This window comes from Ascaphus truei, unplaced genomic scaffold (genome assembly GCF_040206685.1).
Source record: "Ascaphus truei isolate aAscTru1 unplaced genomic scaffold, aAscTru1.hap1 HAP1_SCAFFOLD_605, whole genome shotgun sequence".
Lineage (NCBI taxonomy): Eukaryota > Metazoa > Chordata > Amphibia > Anura > Ascaphidae > Ascaphus > Ascaphus truei.
In genome coordinates, this window is record NW_027456938.1 from 47,244 (window position 1) to 68,501 (window position 21,258).

General features: G+C 46.0%; 9 non-coding genes and 4 pseudogenes across 9 annotated transcripts; all 13 read left to right on the plus strand.

The window, feature by feature from the left end:
• The first annotated feature begins 2,805 nt into the window (after positions 1-2,805).
• Positions 2,806-2,985, plus strand: LOC142485512 (U2 spliceosomal RNA; annotated as a pseudogene).
• Positions 2,986-3,808: 823 nt separating this feature from the next.
• Positions 3,809-3,999, plus strand: LOC142485575 (U2 spliceosomal RNA). Its single transcript, XR_012798596.1, has one exon. It is a non-coding gene; the product is annotated as a U2 spliceosomal RNA (small nuclear RNA).
• An 823-nt stretch (positions 4,000-4,822) lies between these two features.
• Positions 4,823-5,013, plus strand: LOC142485576 (U2 spliceosomal RNA). The gene has a single exon (XR_012798597.1). It is a non-coding gene; the product is annotated as a U2 spliceosomal RNA (small nuclear RNA).
• An 823-nt stretch (positions 5,014-5,836) lies between these two features.
• LOC142485578 (U2 spliceosomal RNA) lies at positions 5,837-6,027 on the plus strand. Its single transcript, XR_012798598.1, has one exon. It is a non-coding gene; the product is annotated as a U2 spliceosomal RNA (small nuclear RNA).
• An 823-nt stretch (positions 6,028-6,850) lies between these two features.
• LOC142485579 (U2 spliceosomal RNA) lies at positions 6,851-7,041 on the plus strand. Its single transcript, XR_012798599.1, has one exon. It is a non-coding gene; the product is annotated as a U2 spliceosomal RNA (small nuclear RNA).
• Positions 7,042-7,864: 823 nt separating this feature from the next.
• LOC142485544 (U2 spliceosomal RNA) lies at positions 7,865-7,969 on the plus strand (annotated as a pseudogene).
• A 5,244-nt stretch (positions 7,970-13,213) lies between these two features.
• LOC142485513 (U2 spliceosomal RNA) lies at positions 13,214-13,393 on the plus strand (annotated as a pseudogene).
• Positions 13,394-14,216: 823 nt separating this feature from the next.
• Positions 14,217-14,407, plus strand: LOC142485580 (U2 spliceosomal RNA). Its single transcript, XR_012798600.1, has one exon. It is a non-coding gene; the product is annotated as a U2 spliceosomal RNA (small nuclear RNA).
• Positions 14,408-15,230: 823 nt separating this feature from the next.
• On the plus strand, positions 15,231-15,421 carry LOC142485581 (U2 spliceosomal RNA). The gene has a single exon (XR_012798601.1). It is a non-coding gene; the product is annotated as a U2 spliceosomal RNA (small nuclear RNA).
• An 823-nt stretch (positions 15,422-16,244) lies between these two features.
• On the plus strand, positions 16,245-16,435 carry LOC142485582 (U2 spliceosomal RNA). The gene has a single exon (XR_012798602.1). It is a non-coding gene; the product is annotated as a U2 spliceosomal RNA (small nuclear RNA).
• Positions 16,436-17,258: 823 nt separating this feature from the next.
• LOC142485584 (U2 spliceosomal RNA) lies at positions 17,259-17,449 on the plus strand. The gene has a single exon (XR_012798604.1). It is a non-coding gene; the product is annotated as a U2 spliceosomal RNA (small nuclear RNA).
• Positions 17,450-18,272: 823 nt separating this feature from the next.
• Positions 18,273-18,463, plus strand: LOC142485585 (U2 spliceosomal RNA). The gene has a single exon (XR_012798605.1). It is a non-coding gene; the product is annotated as a U2 spliceosomal RNA (small nuclear RNA).
• Positions 18,464-19,286: 823 nt separating this feature from the next.
• LOC142485545 (U2 spliceosomal RNA) lies at positions 19,287-19,391 on the plus strand (annotated as a pseudogene).
• Positions 19,392-21,258: the final 1,867 nt, after the last annotated feature.

The window sequence follows — 21,258 nt, forward strand, 5'->3', positions numbered from 1 at the left end:
AAATGAGTTTAGGGGGATAATGGAATGGTGGGAGTGGGTAAAACATGAAACTAAGATTTTCTTTATAAAAAAAGGGAGGGAAAAAGCTAAAAAGAGGGAAGAAGATTACAAACAGGCAAATTTGAGAAGGCAGTTTCTATACACATTAAGAGACATGGGAGAAGATGTAGAAAAGGAATTAGCGCAGGCAAAATTAGATTTTAATAAATTAATGGAGGAAAAAGGGAAAAAAATTATTCATGCAGCAAAAGTAGAGCTAGTGGAACAAGATGAAAAATGTACACCCTATTTTTTCAAAAAAGCATTTGGAGAAAGGGCAAGGTTGAGCCCAGTGTTGAATAGAGAAGGGGAAGAGATGTTAGGAAAAGATAATATAATGAAGGTAGTGGAAACTTTTTATGGAGATTTGTTTGAAGAAAAAATACGTGACAAAAGTATGGAAAATGATGTGTTAGAAAAAACTGATTGCAAGCTGAATAGAGAGGATCAGGATTATCTAAAAAGAGATTTAAATGTAAAAGAGATAGAAGAGATTATTAAAAGTGGGAAGTTAAGAAAAACACCTGGGAGTGATGGGCTGCCTTATGAATATTATATGGAAATGTGGCATTTAATAGGACCAGATGTAATGTCTTTATGTGGAAAAGTATTTGCAGAAGGGAGAACACCACCTTCTTTTAGGGAAGGCATAATTACACTGGTGTATAAGAAAGGAGATAAAAGGGATCTAAAAAATTGGAGACCAATCACTTTATTAAATGTAGATTATAAGATTGTTGCAAAATTAATTATGATTAGACTGAATCGAGTAATTGAGAAATTGGTAGAGGAAGAACAAGTTTGCGCAGTACCAGGAAGACAAATTGCAGAAAATTTAGTATTAATAAGAGATATCATATGGTACTGCAAAGAAAGGAATCAATCTGTTGTTATTGCCAATATAGATTTTGAAAAAGCGTATGACAGGTTGTCTCATGCTTTCTTATTGGAGGTGTTAAAAAAATTAGGAATTCCAGTTAATGTGTTAAAATGGATTAAATGTTTGTACGAGGGAATTTATAGCAGAGTTTTAGTTAATGGCTTTATGTCAAAAGAAGTCAGGATAAGTTCGGGAGTGAGACAGGGGTGCCCATTGTCTCCCCTGATGTTTATTTGTGCGATGGAACCTTTACTGCAGTTAATTAGAAAAGATAAAATAATCAGGGGAGTACAGATTCCAGGGAGTGGGGGACAGGATGTTAAGGTATTGGGCTATATGGATGACCTGACAATTATATGCACAACGCAAGTGGCAATTAAGAGAGCAAAGTTCCATATTGAAACGTTTTGTCAGGCATCGGGTTTTAGGGTAAATTGGGATAAAAGTAATTGTAAGGCATTTGGGTACTGGAGAGAATTAGATCAGTGTGGAATACCGGTGGAAAGGAAATCGTTAAAATTGTTAGGAGTATGTTTTGATGAGGAATTGGTAGGGGAAGAAAGTTGGGAAAGTGTGGGAGAAAAAATTCAGAAAAAAATACAATTTTGGAACTTGAGGAAATTATCTTTGGAAGGAAAAGTATTGATTACGAAAGCAGTATTAGTACCATTACTACTGTACCTGGGGATGGTATTCCCGCCACAATTAAAATGGTTAAGGAAAATAACAAGATTTCTATTCGTCTTTTTTTGGAACTCAGAAAATGAAAAATTAGTAAGACCAAGCGTAGAAAAAGAAAAATTGAAAGGAGGGAAAAGTTTCCCTAATATTGAAAAAATTTTGACAGCAAAATACGCGCAATTTTGTGTACAGAGGACGCAGAATAAGAACAACAAGGCAGCATGTCTATGTAGATATGCAACAGGAGGAATGCTGCGAAAACTAGGCCTATTTGAAATAGATTTGCGTAAACCAATGTGCTTTTTGACGCCAGATTTCTATAAAATAATTGAAACATTTGTAAAAAAATATGGTTTGGAGAAGATAGATAAAAAAAGTTGGGAAAATCATAGAAAAATTCTAAAGATCATTGCGGAGAAAAGTTGCATAGAATCGATTGGTAGGTTGAATGATAAACAAACAAGTAAAGTGTGGAAGAATGTAAGTATGAATGAACTGACAAATCGACATAAAGACATGGCGTGGATGGCAGTCCATGAATGTATCCCGGTGAGAGCTTTTCAAAAAAGGAGAGGAAAGGCAAATTCTGAGGAGTGCCCTAGAGAGGGATGCAGAGGGTTGGAAAATGTGATTCATTTGTTCTGGAACTGCCAGTTTGTGAGAAAGATATGGAATTGTGTGGGAAAATTGATCAAAGAGCTGACAGGAGTACAGAAATTGGAATTTGATATGATGATGTATGGGTTGAGTGGATTGAATGGAAAGAAAGAGGTTGTATTATGGAAGATTATATGCTGTGTGAAAGAAGTGGTATGGGATGTAAGGAATGTGGTGATTTATAGAAGTGAGGTCATTAAAGTTAATGTGTGTGTGAAGATGATTCTGAGTAAGATGTATATATATTTCCTGTTAGATAAAAAAAGATGGGGAAGAGAGGAAGGTAAACAATTATGGAAACCAGAGTTGTGGAGTACATTGGTACAAAGGGTATGAGAAGCAAAAGAAGGAGAAAAGTTTTTTTCTTTACTGTTAAAGAAAAAGTAAATTGTGAAGGAATATTTAATGTGAGTTATTGTGTTTTGTCTATCTATGGAAATAATAGTAAGTTATACATGCAAATGTGAATGGGTTTTTGTAATGTTGGGGTGGTTTTTTATTTTCTGAAAAGTGGAAATTGTGGAAATTACGTGTGAAATGGAAATAAACTTACTTTTATAAAAAAAAAAAAAAAATCTGTTCTTATCAGTTTAATATCTGATACGTCCCCTATCTGGGGACCATATATTAAATGGATTTTTAGAACAGGGAGATGGAAGAAGAGCTTGCTCTGTCCACTCCACGCATTGACCTGGTATTGCAGTACCTCCAGGACCGGTGCACTTCCCTTTGGGGATATTTGGCTTGTATCAAAAAATAGAAACAAATGACTGTCTGACAGAAAAAAAACAAACATGCATTTTTGGCTCTTTCTTTTGCAAAGAAAGAAGAAGATGAAATGACGACAAAATAAAGCCTCCTTCTTTTTGCTGTGTCTTGTTTGCTCTTTTGCGTGGCTTCTTACTTTCTTTTCTTTTCAGCTCCTCCTCGCATGGAGCAGGAGTGCCGCCTGCTGCCTAGCCTAATTCAGTCCGAACGAGCAGATGCCTAAGAAACTCCTGTTGAAGCTGTATCCAAATAGCCTGCATAGCAAACACTGCAGCAGCAAGCAGCAAGCAGCAAGCAGCAAATGCCTTGACTTGCTGGCTTCTTGTCACAATGGCTGGCTGGCTGAAATGACCTGAACTGAAAAGCCCAGCCACTGGCTGCTTGCATGCTTGCTGCCTGAGTTTCATGGCAGCCCGGACGAGTCGGCTAGCAGAGAAAAAGTGGGCGGTTCCTATGCAAATAAGCAGACGAAGCCTGGTGCCGGAAAAAGAACTGGAAGCATGTGCCTTTTTGGCTGTTTGCTGGCCATGCGGGCCCCCCAGCAGTGTGTGCGGCTGCTTTTCTTTACTCCATAGAAAGTCTTTGGCTTTTGCATCCGTCGTCGTCGTCGCCGCCGCTGCTGCATAGACTCCCCGGGGCTGTGTCGGGAGGAGCGGAGGGACTGGAGGCAGGCCTGCTGGGGGAGGAGGCGAGCGGGCAGCCAGCGGCTCCCTCTGCCCTTCTCCCTAAAGCGTAGCGCCCCTGGCCGTCGGGCGGCGCTCAGGCGGGGGCCCATTTCTGGTTATCGCTTCTCGGCCTTTTGGCTAAGATCAAGTGTAGTATCTGTTCTTATCAGTTTAATATCTGATACGTCCCCTATCTGGGGACCATATATTAAATGGATTTTTAGAACAGGGAGATGGAAGAAGAGCTTGCTCTGTCCACTCCACGCATTGACCTGGTATTGCAGTACCTCCAGGACCGGTGCACTTCCCTTTGGGGATATTTGGCTTGTATCAAAAAATAGAAACAAATGACTGTCTGACAGAAAAAAAACAAACATGCATTTTTGGCTCTTTCTTTTGCAAAGAAAGAAGAAGATGAAATGACGACAAAATAAAGCCTCCTTCTTTTTGCTGTGTCTTGTTTGCTCTTTTGCGTGGCTTCTTACTTTCTTTTCTTTTCAGCTCCTCCTCGCATGGAGCAGGAGTGCCGCCTGCTGCCTAGCCTAATTCAGTCCGAACGAGCAGATGCCTAAGAAACTCCTGTTGAAGCTGTATCCAAATAGCCTGCATAGCAAACACTGCAGCAGCAAGCAGCAAGCAGCAAGCAGCAAATGCCTTGACTTGCTGGCTTCTTGTCACAATGGCTGGCTGGCTGAAATGACCTGAACTGAAAAGCCCAGCCACTGGCTGCTTGCATGCTTGCTGCCTGAGTTTCATGGCAGCCCGGACGAGTCGGCTAGCAGAGAAAAAGTGGGCGGTTCCTATGCAAATAAGCAGACGAAGCCTGGTGCCGGAAAAAGAACTGGAAGCATGTGCCTTTTTGGCTGTTTGCTGGCCATGCGGGCCCCCCAGCAGTGTGTGCGGCTGCTTTTCTTTACTCCATAGAAAGTCTTTGGCTTTTGCATCCGTCGTCGTCGTCGCCGCCGCTGCTGCATAGACTCCCCGGGGCTGTGTCGGGAGGAGCGGAGGGACTGGAGGCAGGCCTGCTGGGGGAGGAGGCGAGCGGGCAGCCAGCGGCTCCCTCTGCCCTTCTCCCTAAAGCGTAGCGCCCCTGGCCGTCGGGCGGCGCTCAGGCGGGGGCCCATTTCTGGTTATCGCTTCTCGGCCTTTTGGCTAAGATCAAGTGTAGTATCTGTTCTTATCAGTTTAATATCTGATACGTCCCCTATCTGGGGACCATATATTAAATGGATTTTTAGAACAGGGAGATGGAAGAAGAGCTTGCTCTGTCCACTCCACGCATTGACCTGGTATTGCAGTACCTCCAGGACCGGTGCACTTCCCTTTGGGGATATTTGGCTTGTATCAAAAAATAGAAACAAATGACTGTCTGACAGAAAAAAAACAAACATGCATTTTTGGCTCTTTCTTTTGCAAAGAAAGAAGAAGATGAAATGACGACAAAATAAAGCCTCCTTCTTTTTGCTGTGTCTTGTTTGCTCTTTTGCGTGGCTTCTTACTTTCTTTTCTTTTCAGCTCCTCCTCGCATGGAGCAGGAGTGCCGCCTGCTGCCTAGCCTAATTCAGTCCGAACGAGCAGATGCCTAAGAAACTCCTGTTGAAGCTGTATCCAAATAGCCTGCATAGCAAACACTGCAGCAGCAAGCAGCAAGCAGCAAGCAGCAAATGCCTTGACTTGCTGGCTTCTTGTCACAATGGCTGGCTGGCTGAAATGACCTGAACTGAAAAGCCCAGCCACTGGCTGCTTGCATGCTTGCTGCCTGAGTTTCATGGCAGCCCGGACGAGTCGGCTAGCAGAGAAAAAGTGGGCGGTTCCTATGCAAATAAGCAGACGAAGCCTGGTGCCGGAAAAAGAACTGGAAGCATGTGCCTTTTTGGCTGTTTGCTGGCCATGCGGGCCCCCCAGCAGTGTGTGCGGCTGCTTTTCTTTACTCCATAGAAAGTCTTTGGCTTTTGCATCCGTCGTCGTCGTCGCCGCCGCTGCTGCATAGACTCCCCGGGGCTGTGTCGGGAGGAGCGGAGGGACTGGAGGCAGGCCTGCTGGGGGAGGAGGCGAGCGGGCAGCCAGCGGCTCCCTCTGCCCTTCTCCCTAAAGCGTAGCGCCCCTGGCCGTCGGGCGGCGCTCAGGCGGGGGCCCATTTCTGGTTATCGCTTCTCGGCCTTTTGGCTAAGATCAAGTGTAGTATCTGTTCTTATCAGTTTAATATCTGATACGTCCCCTATCTGGGGACCATATATTAAATGGATTTTTAGAACAGGGAGATGGAAGAAGAGCTTGCTCTGTCCACTCCACGCATTGACCTGGTATTGCAGTACCTCCAGGACCGGTGCACTTCCCTTTGGGGATATTTGGCTTGTATCAAAAAATAGAAACAAATGACTGTCTGACAGAAAAAAAACAAACATGCATTTTTGGCTCTTTCTTTTGCAAAGAAAGAAGAAGATGAAATGACGACAAAATAAAGCCTCCTTCTTTTTGCTGTGTCTTGTTTGCTCTTTTGCGTGGCTTCTTACTTTCTTTTCTTTTCAGCTCCTCCTCGCATGGAGCAGGAGTGCCGCCTGCTGCCTAGCCTAATTCAGTCCGAACGAGCAGATGCCTAAGAAACTCCTGTTGAAGCTGTATCCAAATAGCCTGCATAGCAAACACTGCAGCAGCAAGCAGCAAGCAGCAAGCAGCAAATGCCTTGACTTGCTGGCTTCTTGTCACAATGGCTGGCTGGCTGAAATGACCTGAACTGAAAAGCCCAGCCACTGGCTGCTTGCATGCTTGCTGCCTGAGTTTCATGGCAGCCCGGACGAGTCGGCTAGCAGAGAAAAAGTGGGCGGTTCCTATGCAAATAAGCAGACGAAGCCTGGTGCCGGAAAAAGAACTGGAAGCATGTGCCTTTTTGGCTGTTTGCTGGCCATGCGGGCCCCCCAGCAGTGTGTGCGGCTGCTTTTCTTTACTCCATAGAAAGTCTTTGGCTTTTGCATCCGTCGTCGTCGTCGCCGCCGCTGCTGCATAGACTCCCCGGGGCTGTGTCGGGAGGAGCGGAGGGACTGGAGGCAGGCCTGCTGGGGGAGGAGGCGAGCGGGCAGCCAGCGGCTCCCTCTGCCCTTCTCCCTAAAGCGTAGCGCCCCTGGCCGTCGGGCGGCGCTCAGGCGGGGGCCCATTTCTGGTTATCGCTTCTCGGCCTTTTGGCTAAGATCAAGTGTAGTATCTGTTCTTATCAGTTTAATATCTGATACGTCCCCTATCTGGGGACCATATATTAAATGGATTTTTAGAACAGGGAGATGGAAGAAGAGCTTGCTCTGTCCACTCCACGCATTGACCTGGTATTGCAGTACCTCCAGGACCGGTGCACTTCCCTTTGGGGATATTTGGCTTGTATCAAAAAATAGAAACAAATGACTGTCTGACAGAAAAAAAACAAACATGCATTTTTGGCTCTTTCTTTTGCAAAGAAAGAAGAAGATGAAATGACGACAAAATAAAGCCTCCTTCTTTTTGCTGTGTCTTGTTTGCTCTTTTGCGTGGCTTCTTACTTTCTTTTCTTTTCAGCTCCTCCTCGCATGGAGCAGGAGTGCCGCCTGCTGCCTAGCCTAATTCAGTCCGAACGAGCAGATGCCTAAGAAACTCCTGTTGAAGCTGTATCCAAATAGCCTGCATAGCAAACACTGCAGCAGCAAGCAGCAAGCAGCAAGCAGCAAATGCCTTGACTTGCTGGCTTCTTGTCACAATGGCTGGCTGGCTGAAATGACCTGAACTGAAAAGCCCAGCCACTGGCTGCTTGCATGCTTGCTGCCTGAGTTTCATGGCAGCCCGGACGAGTCGGCTAGCAGAGAAAAAGTGGGCGGTTCCTATGCAAATAAGCAGACGAAGCCTGGTGCCGGAAAAAGAACTGGAAGCATGTGCCTTTTTGGCTGTTTGCTGGCCATGCGGGCCCCCCAGCAGTGTGTGCGGCTGCTTTTCTTTACTCCATAGAAAGTCTTTGGCTTTTGCATCCGTCGTCGTCGTCGCCGCCGCTGCTGCATAGACTCCCCGGGGCTGTGTCGGGAGGAGCGGAGGGACTGGAGGCAGGCCTGCTGGGGGAGGAGGCGAGCGGGCAGCCAGCGGCTCCCTCTGCCCTTCTCCCTAAAGCGTAGCGCCCCTGGCCGTCGGGCGGCGCTCAGGCGGGGGCCCATTTCTGGTTATCGCTTCTCGGCCTTTTGGCTAAGATCAAGTGTAGTATCTGTTCTTATCAGTTATCGCTTCTCGGCCTTTTGGCTAAGATCAGTGTATCTGGAGCAGACACTACAGGAGCGAGGGCCGTGGCCACGGCTGGAAATATGAAAACCCTGAGGAAAGAATAAAGCTGGGACCAGCTTCCAGGGTGAGACGCACGCCCCAAAGGAGCAGCAAGATGGCGTTTTCAGCGCCAAACCTGAAATCTACTATCAGGTTCCAGGTAGAACTTGAATCTCGTGGAAGAGTGGATGTGAAACATATCGTGATGAAGGTATTGAGAGATATCTTTGCAATTGGAACAGCTCAGATATTCTGCCTACAGGATTTTAACAGGCAAGGTTTTTTTGATGTGACATTCATGGATGATGGTGTGTGCCTGAATGTGTATGAACAAGCAAAGAAAATGGCGGGACATGAAAACATGAAGGGGATTAGATTAATCCCATGCTTCACTTTTGGTGAAAGACCCATCACAGTGCATATGTACAACCCTTTTGTACTACCGGAGGAGGTGCATATCTTTCTAAGACGATATTGTGATGAAATAAAAGGCGGACACACTTTGAAAAACCAGTATGGGATTTTTAATGGAAAGCTGAGGTTTTGGTGTAAACTCAGAAAAGACTCCAGCGGATTGGGGGGAGTGATGCACCCCCCGGGAAACTTCAGCATTGGGGGCAATAGGGGCTTTTTGACGTACCCTGGACAGCCTTCCTATTGCAGGAATTGCTTTAGCTATGGACACACAAAGGAGCACTGTGAGAAGTCAAAAGTGGTGTGCCGTAACTGTGGCAAAGAAGGACACTATGCGGTTCATTGTGATGCACCCCGAGCCTGTGACCTGTGTGGGAGTAAAGATCACATGTCTAGACAGTGCCCGCAGCGATCCTATGCCCAGGCAGCAGGGGCAAGGACAGATGACCTCCGCGAACGGATGCGTGAGGAAGCGGCAGCAGAACGGGCGGAGGATGAGGAAGATGGAGCTGAAGCTCACGTGGAAGCAGAGGAGTCGGAGGAGGAGGAGTTACAGACTGATGACATCATTGCGCAGACAGAAGTGACAGACAGAGTGTCGGAGACCCCGCAGCAACAGGTATGCGAAGCAGAGGAGAGGGAGGATGATGCACAGAAGGAGCGGCATGAGGAGGAGGAAGAGGGAACAGCGGAGGATATGGAGAAGGCGTCAAGGGATAGTACACCGGTGATGACATCAGCAGAAGATGAGCTGAGAAAAGGGGAAGCCTTAGTAGCTTCTCTGAGTGAAGTGTTAGAGGAGGGGGAGGGCCCTGGATTTTTGACAGGAAGCAGACTTGTGGATGAAATTGCAGGATTGAGTGGTGAGAGGCCACAAAAGAGAAAGATGGAGGAAGACAGAGGAGCAGCAACAAAAGTGCGTTACCAGGGGAGAAAGGAGGAGGACAATGGTAATGTATCTTCACTAAGTAGTATGGAGGGGGGATTACTTACTGATGAACAGGTTTCACCAGGGGGGGAGGGAAGATCTTTCCTAGACTCTGATGTACTGGACTCATGGGATGCAATGCAGAAAGGAGGGGGTTTTCTGCAAAGCACCAAGAGACTGGAGGGTTTGGATCCAGGGGGGGAGGAAAACACTGGTGAAATGGAGTTTTCTGTGACTTGAGCGCCATCTATTGGTTATGGGTTGTAATGTCACTTTACTATGCTAATATGTTAATATGGCTCTGAAATTAGTCTCACTAAATGTGAGAATGCTTACATCTCTGCCAAGAAGAACTATGATTTTACAATTTATGGCTAACCAGAACACAGATATAGTATGTTTACAAGAATGTGGGATTAGTAATGTACCTAGTAAATCCGAATGGCCGTGGGGGGAATCATGTTGGTCAGGTAGTAAGGATAATAGGAATAGTGGGGTGGGAGTGTTGTTTAGAGGGAACAGTTTTAAAGTTAATAAGGTTATAGTCATAGAGCCAGGGAGGTTAATGGAAGTGAAATTTGAATGGGGGGGTGTTAAGTTCAGATTATTTAATATGTATGCCTCTCCTATTAAACAGCAAAGAGAGGAATTGTTTCAAAAGTTACAAATGTTTTTGCCAGGGAGGGAGCAGACTATTGTGGTTGGGGATTTCAATTGCATAATGTCTGAACAGGATAGAGAGGGGGGGGCTGAGGATTTAAGGCCTGATGGGACAAGTACTCTATTGAAAACTGTAATAAAGGATTTTAAGTTGTGTGATGGTTTCAAAATATGGGGGAAGAGCCCTAAAGGATTTACATGGTTTTCAGACAAAGGGAATGTAAAATCAAGAATAGATCTGGTGTTGTTATCAAAAGGAATGAAAGTGAGTGACTGGCAAGAGGAAAGAGTTTTATTCTCTGATCATGCGTGTGTGCGGTGTGAATTGAAAATGGATGAGTTACAAGAATATGGAAGAGGGTATTGGAAGTTAAATGTGTGTTTGCTGAATGATAAAAAAATTAAGCAACAGTATGAATCAATGTATGTAAGGTTGAAAGGTAGACAAAATGAGTTTAGGGGGATAATGGAATGGTGGGAGTGGGTAAAACATGAAACTAAGATTTTCTTTATAAAAAAAGGGAGGGAAAAAGCTAAAAAGAGGGAAGAAGATTACAAACAGGCAAATTTGAGAAGGCAGTTTCTATACACATTAAGAGACATGGGAGAAGATGTAGAAAAGGAATTAGCGCAGGCAAAATTAGATTTTAATAAATTAATGGAGGAAAAAGGGAAAAAAATTATTCATGCAGCAAAAGTAGAGCTAGTGGAACAAGATGAAAAATGTACACCCTATTTTTTCAAAAAAGCATTTGGAGAAAGGGCAAGGTTGAGCCCAGTGTTGAATAGAGAAGGGGAAGAGATGTTAGGAAAAGATAATATAATGAAGGTAGTGGAAACTTTTTATGGAGATTTGTTTGAAGAAAAAATACGTGACAAAAGTATGGAAAATGATGTGTTAGAAAAAACTGATTGCAAGCTGAATAGAGAGGATCAGGATTATCTAAAAAGAGATTTAAATGTAAAAGAGATAGAAGAGATTATTAAAAGTGGGAAGTTAAGAAAAACACCTGGGAGTGATGGGCTGCCTTATGAATATTATATGGAAATGTGGCATTTAATAGGACCAGATGTAATGTCTTTATGTGGAAAAGTATTTGCAGAAGGGAGAACACCACCTTCTTTTAGGGAAGGCATAATTACACTGGTGTATAAGAAAGGAGATAAAAGGGATCTAAAAAATTGGAGACCAATCACTTTATTAAATGTAGATTATAAGATTGTTGCAAAATTAATTATGATTAGACTGAATCGAGTAATTGAGAAATTGGTAGAGGAAGAACAAGTTTGCGCAGTACCAGGAAGACAAATTGCAGAAAATTTAGTATTAATAAGAGATATCATATGGTACTGCAAAGAAAGGAATCAATCTGTTGTTATTGCCAATATAGATTTTGAAAAAGCGTATGACAGGTTGTCTCATGCTTTCTTATTGGAGGTGTTAAAAAAATTAGGAATTCCAGTTAATGTGTTAAAATGGATTAAATGTTTGTACGAGGGAATTTATAGCAGAGTTTTAGTTAATGGCTTTATGTCAAAAGAAGTCAGGATAAGTTCGGGAGTGAGACAGGGGTGCCCATTGTCTCCCCTGATGTTTATTTGTGCGATGGAACCTTTACTGCAGTTAATTAGAAAAGATAAAATAATCAGGGGAGTACAGATTCCAGGGAGTGGGGGACAGGATGTTAAGGTATTGGGCTATATGGATGACCTGACAATTATATGCACAACGCAAGTGGCAATTAAGAGAGCAAAGTTCCATATTGAAACGTTTTGTCAGGCATCGGGTTTTAGGGTAAATTGGGATAAAAGTAATTGTAAGGCATTTGGGTACTGGAGAGAATTAGATCAGTGTGGAATACCGGTGGAAAGGAAATCGTTAAAATTGTTAGGAGTATGTTTTGATGAGGAATTGGTAGGGGAAGAAAGTTGGGAAAGTGTGGGAGAAAAAATTCAGAAAAAAATACAATTTTGGAACTTGAGGAAATTATCTTTGGAAGGAAAAGTATTGATTACGAAAGCAGTATTAGTACCATTACTACTGTACCTGGGGATGGTATTCCCGCCACAATTAAAATGGTTAAGGAAAATAACAAGATTTCTATTCGTCTTTTTTTGGAACTCAGAAAATGAAAAATTAGTAAGACCAAGCGTAGAAAAAGAAAAATTGAAAGGAGGGAAAAGTTTCCCTAATATTGAAAAAATTTTGACAGCAAAATACGCGCAATTTTGTGTACAGAGGACGCAGAATAAGAACAACAAGGCAGCATGTCTATGTAGATATGCAACAGGAGGAATGCTGCGAAAACTAGGCCTATTTGAAATAGATTTGCGTAAACCAATGTGCTTTTTGACGCCAGATTTCTATAAAATAATTGAAACATTTGTAAAAAAATATGGTTTGGAGAAGATAGATAAAAAAAGTTGGGAAAATCATAGAAAAATTCTAAAGATCATTGCGGAGAAAAGTTGCATAGAATCGATTGGTAGGTTGAATGATAAACAAACAAGTAAAGTGTGGAAGAATGTAAGTATGAATGAACTGACAAATCGACATAAAGACATGGCGTGGATGGCAGTCCATGAATGTATCCCGGTGAGAGCTTTTCAAAAAAGGAGAGGAAAGGCAAATTCTGAGGAGTGCCCTAGAGAGGGATGCAGAGGGTTGGAAAATGTGATTCATTTGTTCTGGAACTGCCAGTTTGTGAGAAAGATATGGAATTGTGTGGGAAAATTGATCAAAGAGCTGACAGGAGTACAGAAATTGGAATTTGATATGATGATGTATGGGTTGAGTGGATTGAATGGAAAGAAAGAGGTTGTATTATGGAAGATTATATGCTGTGTGAAAGAAGTGGTATGGGATGTAAGGAATGTGGTGATTTATAGAAGTGAGGTCATTAAAGTTAATGTGTGTGTGAAGATGATTCTGAGTAAGATGTATATATATTTCCTGTTAGATAAAAAAAGATGGGGAAGAGAGGAAGGTAAACAATTATGGAAACCAGAGTTGTGGAGTACATTGGTACAAAGGGTATGAGAAGCAAAAGAAGGAGAAAAGTTTTTTTCTTTACTGTTAAAGAAAAAGTAAATTGTGAAGGAATATTTAATGTGAGTTATTGTGTTTTGTCTATCTATGGAAATAATAGTAAGTTATACATGCAAATGTGAATGGGTTTTTGTAATGTTGGGGTGGTTTTTTATTTTCTGAAAAGTGGAAATTGTGGAAATTACGTGTGAAATGGAAATAAACTTACTTTTATAAAAAAAAAAAAAAAATCTGTTCTTATCAGTTTAATATCTGATACGTCCCCTATCTGGGGACCATATATTAAATGGATTTTTAGAACAGGGAGATGGAAGAAGAGCTTGCTCTGTCCACTCCACGCATTGACCTGGTATTGCAGTACCTCCAGGACCGGTGCACTTCCCTTTGGGGATATTTGGCTTGTATCAAAAAATAGAAACAAATGACTGTCTGACAGAAAAAAAACAAACATGCATTTTTGGCTCTTTCTTTTGCAAAGAAAGAAGAAGATGAAATGACGACAAAATAAAGCCTCCTTCTTTTTGCTGTGTCTTGTTTGCTCTTTTGCGTGGCTTCTTACTTTCTTTTCTTTTCAGCTCCTCCTCGCATGGAGCAGGAGTGCCGCCTGCTGCCTAGCCTAATTCAGTCCGAACGAGCAGATGCCTAAGAAACTCCTGTTGAAGCTGTATCCAAATAGCCTGCATAGCAAACACTGCAGCAGCAAGCAGCAAGCAGCAAGCAGCAAATGCCTTGACTTGCTGGCTTCTTGTCACAATGGCTGGCTGGCTGAAATGACCTGAACTGAAAAGCCCAGCCACTGGCTGCTTGCATGCTTGCTGCCTGAGTTTCATGGCAGCCCGGACGAGTCGGCTAGCAGAGAAAAAGTGGGCGGTTCCTATGCAAATAAGCAGACGAAGCCTGGTGCCGGAAAAAGAACTGGAAGCATGTGCCTTTTTGGCTGTTTGCTGGCCATGCGGGCCCCCCAGCAGTGTGTGCGGCTGCTTTTCTTTACTCCATAGAAAGTCTTTGGCTTTTGCATCCGTCGTCGTCGTCGCCGCCGCTGCTGCATAGACTCCCCGGGGCTGTGTCGGGAGGAGCGGAGGGACTGGAGGCAGGCCTGCTGGGGGAGGAGGCGAGCGGGCAGCCAGCGGCTCCCTCTGCCCTTCTCCCTAAAGCGTAGCGCCCCTGGCCGTCGGGCGGCGCTCAGGCGGGGGCCCATTTCTGGTTATCGCTTCTCGGCCTTTTGGCTAAGATCAAGTGTAGTATCTGTTCTTATCAGTTTAATATCTGATACGTCCCCTATCTGGGGACCATATATTAAATGGATTTTTAGAACAGGGAGATGGAAGAAGAGCTTGCTCTGTCCACTCCACGCATTGACCTGGTATTGCAGTACCTCCAGGACCGGTGCACTTCCCTTTGGGGATATTTGGCTTGTATCAAAAAATAGAAACAAATGACTGTCTGACAGAAAAAAAACAAACATGCATTTTTGGCTCTTTCTTTTGCAAAGAAAGAAGAAGATGAAATGACGACAAAATAAAGCCTCCTTCTTTTTGCTGTGTCTTGTTTGCTCTTTTGCGTGGCTTCTTACTTTCTTTTCTTTTCAGCTCCTCCTCGCATGGAGCAGGAGTGCCGCCTGCTGCCTAGCCTAATTCAGTCCGAACGAGCAGATGCCTAAGAAACTCCTGTTGAAGCTGTATCCAAATAGCCTGCATAGCAAACACTGCAGCAGCAAGCAGCAAGCAGCAAGCAGCAAATGCCTTGACTTGCTGGCTTCTTGTCACAATGGCTGGCTGGCTGAAATGACCTGAACTGAAAAGCCCAGCCACTGGCTGCTTGCATGCTTGCTGCCTGAGTTTCATGGCAGCCCGGACGAGTCGGCTAGCAGAGAAAAAGTGGGCGGTTCCTATGCAAATAAGCAGACGAAGCCTGGTGCCGGAAAAAGAACTGGAAGCATGTGCCTTTTTGGCTGTTTGCTGGCCATGCGGGCCCCCCAGCAGTGTGTGCGGCTGCTTTTCTTTACTCCATAGAAAGTCTTTGGCTTTTGCATCCGTCGTCGTCGTCGCCGCCGCTGCTGCATAGACTCCCCGGGGCTGTGTCGGGAGGAGCGGAGGGACTGGAGGCAGGCCTGCTGGGGGAGGAGGCGAGCGGGCAGCCAGCGGCTCCCTCTGCCCTTCTCCCTAAAGCGTAGCGCCCCTGGCCGTCGGGCGGCGCTCAGGCGGGGGCCCATTTCTGGTTATCGCTTCTCGGCCTTTTGGCTAAGATCAAGTGTAGTATCTGTTCTTATCAGTTTAATATCTGATACGTCCCCTATCTGGGGACCATATATTAAATGGATTTTTAGAACAGGGAGATGGAAGAAGAGCTTGCTCTGTCCACTCCACGCATTGACCTGGTATTGCAGTACCTCCAGGACCGGTGCACTTCCCTTTGGGGATATTTGGCTTGTATCAAAAAATAGAAACAAATGACTGTCTGACAGAAAAAAAACAAACATGCATTTTTGGCTCTTTCTTTTGCAAAGAAAGAAGAAGATGAAATGACGACAAAATAAAGCCTCCTTCTTTTTGCTGTGTCTTGTTTGCTCTTTTGCGTGGCTTCTTACTTTCTTTTCTTTTCAGCTCCTCCTCGCATGGAGCAGGAGTGCCGCCTGCTGCCTAGCCTAATTCAGTCCGAACGAGCAGATGCCTAAGAAACTCCTGTTGAAGCTGTATCCAAATAGCCTGCATAGCAAACACTGCAGCAGCAAGCAGCAAGCAGCAAGCAGCAAATGCCTTGACTTGCTGGCTTCTTGTCACAATGGCTGGCTGGCTGAAATGACCTGAACTGAAAAGCCCAGCCACTGGCTGCTTGCATGCTTGCTGCCTGAGTTTCATGGCAGCCCGGACGAGTCGGCTAGCAGAGAAAAAGTGGGCGGTTCCTATGCAAATAAGCAGACGAAGCCTGGTGCCGGAAAAAGAACTGGAAGCATGTGCCTTTTTGGCTGTTTGCTGGCCATGCGGGCCCCCCAGCAGTGTGTGCGGCTGCTTTTCTTTACTCCATAGAAAGTCTTTGGCTTTTGCATCCGTCGTCGTCGTCGCCGCCGCTGCTGCATAGACTCCCCGGGGCTGTGTCGGGAGGAGCGGAGGGACTGGAGGCAGGCCTGCTGGGGGAGGAGGCGAGCGGGCAGCCAGCGGCTCCCTCTGCCCTTCTCCCTAAAGCGTAGCGCCCCTGGCCGTCGGGCGGCGCTCAGGCGGGGGCCCATTTCTGGTTATCGCTTCTCGGCCTTTTGGCTAAGATCAAGTGTAGTATCTGTTCTTATCAGTTTAATATCTGATACGTCCCCTATCTGGGGACCATATATTAAATGGATTTTTAGAACAGGGAGATGGAAGAAGAGCTTGCTCTGTCCACTCCACGCATTGACCTGGTATTGCAGTACCTCCAGGACCGGTGCACTTCCCTTTGGGGATATTTGGCTTGTATCAAAAAATAGAAACAAATGACTGTCTGACAGAAAAAAAACAAACATGCATTTTTGGCTCTTTCTTTTGCAAAGAAAGAAGAAGATGAAATGACGACAAAATAAAGCCTCCTTCTTTTTGCTGTGTCTTGTTTGCTCTTTTGCGTGGCTTCTTACTTTCTTTTCTTTTCAGCTCCTCCTCGCATGGAGCAGGAGTGCCGCCTGCTGCCTAGCCTAATTCAGTCCGAACGAGCAGATGCCTAAGAAACTCCTGTTGAAGCTGTATCCAAATAGCCTGCATAGCAAACACTGCAGCAGCAAGCAGCAAGCAGCAAGCAGCAAATGCCTTGACTTGCTGGCTTCTTGTCACAATGGCTGGCTGGCTGAAATGACCTGAACTGAAAAGCCCAGCCACTGGCTGCTTGCATGCTTGCTGCCTGAGTTTCATGGCAGCCCGGACGAGTCGGCTAGCAGAGAAAAAGTGGGCGGTTCCTATGCAAATAAGCAGACGAAGCCTGGTGCCGGAAAAAGAACTGGAAGCATGTGCCTTTTTGGCTGTTTGCTGGCCATGCGGGCCCCCCAGCAGTGTGTGCGGCTGCTTTTCTTTACTCCATAGAAAGTCTTTGGCTTTTGCATCCGTCGTCGTCGTCGCCGCCGCTGCTGCATAGACTCCCCGGGGCTGTGTCGGGAGGAGCGGAGGGACTGGAGGCAGGCCTGCTGGGGGAGGAGGCGAGCGGGCAGCCAGCGGCTCCCTCTGCCCTTCTCCCTAAAGCGTAGCGCCCCTGGCCGTCGGGCGGCGCTCAGGCGGGGGCCCATTTCTGGTTATCGCTTCTCGGCCTTTTGGCTAAGATCAAGTGTAGTATCTGTTCTTATCAGTTTAATATCTGATACGTCCCCTATCTGGGGACCATATATTAAATGGATTTTTAGAACAGGGAGATGGAAGAAGAGCTTGCTCTGTCCACTCCACGCATTGACCTGGTATTGCAGTACCTCCAGGACCGGTGCACTTCCCTTTGGGGATATTTGGCTTGTATCAAAAAATAGAAACAAATGACTGTCTGACAGAAAAAAAACAAACATGCATTTTTGGCTCTTTCTTTTGCAAAGAAAGAAGAAGATGAAATGACGACAAAATAAAGCCTCCTTCTTTTTGCTGTGTCTTGTTTGCTCTTTTGCGTGGCTTCTTACTTTCTTTTCTTTTCAGCTCCTCCTCGCATGGAGCAGGAGTGCCGCCTGCTGCCTAGCCTAATTCAGTCCGAACGAGCAGATGCCTAAGAAACTCCTGTTGAAGCTGTATCCAAATAGCCTGCATAGCAAACACTGCAGCAGCAAGCAGCAAGCAGCAAGCAGCAAATGCCTTGACTTGCTGGCTTCTTGTCACAATGGCTGGCTGGCTGAAATGACCTGAACTGAAAAGCCCAGCCACTGGCTGCTTGCATGCTTGCTGCCTGAGTTTCATGGCAGCCCGGACGAGTCGGCTAGCAGAGAAAAAGTGGGCGGTTCCTATGCAAATAAGCAGACGAAGCCTGGTGCCGGAAAAAGAACTGGAAGCATGTGCCTTTTTGGCTGTTTGCTGGCCATGCGGGCCCCCCAGCAGTGTGTGCGGCTGCTTTTCTTTACTCCATAGAAAGTCTTTGGCTTTTGCATCCGTCGTCGTCGTCGCCGCCGCTGCTGCATAGACTCCCCGGGGCTGTGTCGGGAGGAGCGGAGGGACTGGAGGCAGGCCTGCTGGGGGAGGAGGCGAGCGGGCAGCCAGCGGCTCCCTCTGCCCTTCTCCCTAAAGCGTAGCGCCCCTGGCCGTCGGGCGGCGCTCAGGCGGGGGCCCATTTCTGGTTATCGCTTCTCGGCCTTTTGGCTAAGATCAAGTGTAGTATCTGTTCTTATCAGTTTAATATCTGATACGTCCCCTATCTGGGGACCATATATTAAATGGATTTTTAGAACAGGGAGATGGAAGAAGAGCTTGCTCTGTCCACTCCACGCATTGACCTGGTATTGCAGTACCTCCAGGACCGGTGCACTTCCCTTTGGGGATATTTGGCTTGTATCAAAAAATAGAAACAAATGACTGTCTGACAGAAAAAAAACAAACATGCATTTTTGGCTCTTTCTTTTGCAAAGAAAGAAGAAGATGAAATGACGACAAAATAAAGCCTCCTTCTTTTTGCTGTGTCTTGTTTGCTCTTTTGCGTGGCTTCTTACTTTCTTTTCTTTTCAGCTCCTCCTCGCATGGAGCAGGAGTGCCGCCTGCTGCCTAGCCTAATTCAGTCCGAACGAGCAGATGCCTAAGAAACTCCTGTTGAAGCTGTATCCAAATAGCCTGCATAGCAAACACTGCAGCAGCAAGCAGCAAGCAGCAAGCAGCAAATGCCTTGACTTGCTGGCTTCTTGTCACAATGGCTGGCTGGCTGAAATGACCTGAACTGAAAAGCCCAGCCACTGGCTGCTTGCATGCTTGCTGCCTGAGTTTCATGGCAGCCCGGACGAGTCGGCTAGCAGAGAAAAAGTGGGCGGTTCCTATGCAAATAAGCAGACGAAGCCTGGTGCCGGAAAAAGAACTGGAAGCATGTGCCTTTTTGGCTGTTTGCTGGCCATGCGGGCCCCCCAGCAGTGTGTGCGGCTGCTTTTCTTTACTCCATAGAAAGTCTTTGGCTTTTGCATCCGTCGTCGTCGTCGCCGCCGCTGCTGCATAGACTCCCCGGGGCTGTGTCGGGAGGAGCGGAGGGACTGGAGGCAGGCCTGCTGGGGGAGGAGGCGAGCGGGCAGCCAGCGGCTCCCTCTGCCCTTCTCCCTAAAGCGTAGCGCCCCTGGCCGTCGGGCGGCGCTCAGGCGGGGGCCCATTTCTGGTTATCGCTTCTCGGCCTTTTGGCTAAGATCAAGTGTAGTATCTGTTCTTATCAGTTATCGCTTCTCGGCCTTTTGGCTAAGATCAGTGTATCTGGAGCAGACACTACAGGAGCGAGGGCCGTGGCCACGGCTGGAAATATGAAAACCCTGAGGAAAGAATAAAGCTGGGACCAGCTTCCAGGGTGAGACGCACGCCCCAAAGGAGCAGCAAGATGGCGTTTTCAGCGCCAAACCTGAAATCTACTATCAGGTTCCAGGTAGAACTTGAATCTCGTGGAAGAGTGGATGTGAAACATATCGTGATGAAGGTATTGAGAGATATCTTTGCAATTGGAACAGCTCAGATATTCTGCCTACAGGATTTTAACAGGCAAGGTTTTTTTGATGTGACATTCATGGATGATGGTGTGTGCCTGAATGTGTATGAACAAGCAAAGAAAATGGCGGGACATGAAAACATGAAGGGGATTAGATTAATCCCATGCTTCACTTTTGGTGAAAGACCCATCACAGTGCATATGTACAACCCTTTTGTACTACCGGAGGAGGTGCATATCTTTCTAAGACGATATTGTGATGAAATAAAAGGCGGACACACTTTGAAAAACCAGTATGGGATTTTTAATGGAAAGCTGAGGTTTTGGTGTAAACTCAGAAAAGACTCCAGCGGATTGGGGGGAGTGATGCACCCCCCGGGAAACTTCAGCATTGGGGGCAATAGGGGCTTTTTGACGTACCCTGGACAGCCTTCCTATTGCAGGAATTGCTTTAGCTATGGACACACAAAGGAGCACTGTGAGAAGTCAAAAGTGGTGTGCCGTAACTGTGGCAAAGAAGGACACTATGCGGTTCATTGTGATGCACCCCGAGCCTGTGACCTGTGTGGGAGTAAAGATCACATGTCTAGACAGTGCCCGCAGCGATCCTATGCCCAGGCAGCAGGGGCAAGGACAGATGACCTCCGCGAACGGATGCGTGAGGAAGCGGCAGCAGAACGGGCGGAGGATGAGGAAGATGGAGCTGAAGCTCACGTGGAAGCAGAGGAGTCGGAGGAGGAGGAGTTACAGACTGATGACATCATTGCGCAGACAGAAGTGACAGACAGAGTGTCGGAGACCCCGCAGCAACAGGTATGCGAAGCAGAGGAGAGGGAGGATGATGCACAGAAGGAGCGGCATGAGGAGGAGGAAGAGGGAACAGCGGAGGATATGGAGAAGGCGTCAAGGGATAGTACACCGGTGATGACATCAGCAGAAGATGAGCTGAGAAAAGGGGAAGCCTTAGTAGCTTCTCTGAGTGAAGTGTTAGAGGAGGGGGAGGGCCCTGGATTTTTGACAGGAAGCAGACTTGTGGATGAAATTGCAGGATTGAGTGGTGAGAGGCCACAAAAGAGAAAGATGGAGGAAGACAGAGGAGCAGCAACAAAAGTGCGTTACCAGGGGAGAAAGGAGGAGGACAATGGTAATGTATCTTCACTAAGTAGTATGGAGGGGGGATTACTTACTGATGAACAGGTTTCACCAGGGGGGGAGGGAAGATCTTTCCTAGACTCTGATGTACTGGACTCATGGGATGCAATGCAGAAAGGAGGGGGTTTTCTGCAAAGCACCAAGAGACTGGAGGGTTTGGATCCAGGGGGGGAGGAAAACACTGGTGAAATGGAGTTTTCTGTGACTTGAGCGCCATCTATTGGTTATGGGTTGTAATGTCACTTTACTATGCTAATATGTTAATATGGCTCTGAAATTAGTCTCACTAAATGTGAGAATGCTTACATCTCTGCCAAGAAGAACTATGATTTTACAATTTATGGCTAACCAGAACACAGATATAGTATGTTTACAAGAATGTGGGATTAGTAATGTACCTAGTAAATCCGAATGGCCGTGGGGGGAATCATGTTGGTCAGGTAGTAAGGATAATAGGAATAGTGGGGTGGGAGTGTTGTTTAGAGGGAACAGTTTTAAAGTTAAT